This window comes from Anopheles darlingi, chromosome 2, assembly GCF_943734745.1.
Source record: "Anopheles darlingi chromosome 2, idAnoDarlMG_H_01, whole genome shotgun sequence".
Classification (NCBI taxonomy): Eukaryota; Metazoa; Arthropoda; class Insecta; order Diptera; family Culicidae; genus Anopheles; species Anopheles darlingi.
The window spans coordinates 14,311,772-14,315,006 of record NC_064874.1 but is presented as its reverse complement, the minus strand read 5'-3'; positions in this window follow the sequence as shown (position 1 = coordinate 14,315,006).

Genomic DNA, 3,235 nt, shown 5'->3' with positions numbered 1-3,235 from the left:
ATAGCAACAACTAACATTCCGAACCGTCCGGCATTCGGATGTTCGGTCCATGGTCGGTTACCCGGAGTGTCTACGAAAGCAACCGGTGTTGCTGCTACTCTCCCACTGCGTCCAATTAAGGCGTCGGAATGTAAATAACTATTCCCTGACCTGACGTGCCAGCTTGCTGTTGATGCTGGATAATTCGAGGAACGCTGGATCCGAGCTGCCGATGCTGCCGGATGCTGCTGCTGCCATCCATCTATTGCTCACCACGTATTGCGTGACTTATTGTGCCAATCACGAGCGAGCGACCGAGGCACGCACTCGATTTGGTTGCTTCACTTCTTCAAAGAGCAATCAAAAAGCTGCCGGGAATGGGTCGATCACCAAAGCCATCACAATCTGCACGTCTCGGCATCAGCATATTTTCCTATCACCATTCGGGCGTTCACATTCAGAGCCGACTTCTTTGCCCGATATATGCCAACCGTGGTTTGAAGCATCTGACGCTGCTTCGTGGCCTACCAGCTCAACCACATCCGGCCTCTTGGAAGGTACTTCTGTTCCACACTGAAAATAACGAAACACCATACGAGTGGGGGGAAAGCAAAGAAAAAAATGGGCGCAACATAAAAAAGCATAAAATAGCTTACCCAAAACCGGGGATGTTCCGTTTTTTTTTTTTTGTTGTGCGTTCGATTGACGGTGTCAGTGCGATACCGTCTGATCGATACAACAAGGTCTTAAACGCGACCGTTTCAAGACGATTCAAGGACGAAACAGAAGTGGTAGCGGCTGCAGTAGCGCCGGCACCACATCAGGAGCAATGAGATAAGCCGAAAGCAAATTTATCGTCCTCAACCGTCCTTCCTCTGCGCTCGGCTACGACACACGCATTACGATAAGGCCCCGGAACCATCTCCCGGCCCGGAACATCCATAGCTGCGTGGAAACCACAAAGACGGCCAAACAACCCCGGCCCCATAAGAAGCAGACGACGCCCGCCCGCCCGCCCGCCTGCGGACCAATCGGAGGGATTATTTGCATGCAAATATTGGAATTTCATCCGTGGCGCAGCATCATGTCGTACCATTCGGCATTCGAACACTCGGGTCGCCGCGGCGGTTGCGGTTCAGCGGCGGATGGCTCCCCCGAGGGCTTATCGAATGTGATTAAAATGGTCAGGTATATAGGTATACAGGTACAGGTATCAGCGACTCGGGCCTCGACTCGAGACACATCTGGCCATCAAGGGGCTGGTCTGGTGCTGGTTCTGTTGCTATGCCCCTCCGTTGGAAGGTTTCGGTAGACCATTTCCATTTTTCATTGCCCACAGGCAGCCCCGTCTGTACCACCATTGCCATTGTAGCCACGTGTTATGGTGGCCTGAAAAAGATCAAAGCCACGCGGTTGGTTTGCCTTTTCTGGACGATTGCGCTAGCGCTAGCGGTGCCACGAAGAGAATCCTGAGTTTTCTGAGAATCCACGGCGCGGCCTTTTCGTAGGAATTACCTCGCGATGGTAATGCTCACCACAAAATGGCCGATTGGCGGGAGCGGGACGTGGCGGTGCACGGCGCGCAGATAAAGGCGTTTCGATGCGTAATGGAATGTAAATACATCATTGAACATAACTGGAATGCATATCACCATATCGCGCTCCATCGGAACCACATGTGTGTGTGTGTGTCTGTTGTGTAAGTGGATTGGAAGCGACGTGATGGCGACAGTGAATGTTGATATTGATTTTGCCGGAAATTGCCGAGTTGAGCGATTTCATGCGAACGACACTGCACTGCTTCCGCTGCTTTCGGTTTTTCTTTCTTCTTGCTACCGGTCACGAACCTGGCCCAAGCTGAAAACAAAGCAAAGTTTTAAATGAGTTACTAGCGCGGAACGGCAAACTAATGGAACTATTAACTAGTAAACTTTCGCTCGGGCTACCGTCCCAGCCCATTAAAAGGGCCACTTGGCGGCGTCGAGAATTAATTGAATTAAAAAGCTCCTCATTGGGAGGCATGGGGTAGGAGATGAAAATAGACCCAAGAATGTTTCAACTGGTCCGGTGACGGTGATAATGGTGACGATGATGGTGATGGTGATGAAAAATAACGTGACCTGGTGGAACCTTTTCCAAATCGATTCAGCACTCAACTGAAGCTAAGGCAACTTTGTGAAACATTCTATAAACTCCTGGCCTCAGGTACGAGATGGCAGCCATGCAGAGAGTAACTAGGCACCACGTAACCAAGGGCAACTGCCGAGCGCCTCAAGAAGCCGCCCGGCATGAGTGCAACAAAGTGACTTCACTTCATCAAAAAACAAAAACAAAAAACAAAATAGAAAAATTGCGCAGAAAAAAACGTTAAAACAACAAACTTTCCCCACCAATTAGGGCGTCTTTGTAGCCAAGTTTTATGTCACTTTGTGCTAAGCATGACATCATTTTCCGAGCACGCCAACACCGATGTGTTCCCCGGGTGTGTCTTCCAAGTGTCATACTTTTGGGTACCATTTTGTCGTGCTTCAAGAAACTCCAAATCCGGTCCGGTAGAAGCTCGGGGGGCGTTTCATTACTTTTCAGCAGGCCATGGACCGTGGGCACATGTCACTCGTCGTCATCCTGGGGGTTCCCATTTATGAGAATTTCCACTCTCTCCGTCATGCTGTAACGTGGCACGAATTCCGCATAACTTCCGAGCTCCGACTCAAACGTTTCCTCATTTTGCCAGCTTTGACGGCAGCAGCGTTGACAACAAACGGGCAGCTATGGGATGAGGGACTAAGGGAGTGCTGGTGGCGAGCTGCGAGACGTCTGTCTGTGAGGCATTCAAATAATGCAGACAAATAACGGGCGCACAGCGAAACAGTTAAAGCTTCATCCCAATGCTCATTTCTTGCAAATGAAGATTGCTAGGAAGGGCGTGCTGCTGCTGCTGCTGCTGCTACTACTACGATGACGACTGGTCACCATTTTCCGTGCCCCTGCAACAATGCTCCGGAGTCGGGAGACAAACATAAAGACGCATGGCGCGACTGATGCTGCCACCCGCTTTATGGACATTTCTAAACCCGGGGGGGAGACGCAAACAATTCACAACACAGAGCGGAGAGAGAGAGAGAGAGAGAGAGAGGGTGCATCAAACGGAAAGCACCCAGTTGCAGCATGCTTCTGTCGCCTGACCGTTAAATTATGCCCCCGGTGGTTTTCCACAGTTTTCCAGTTGCATTCTCCGCAACGATGGGACATGATA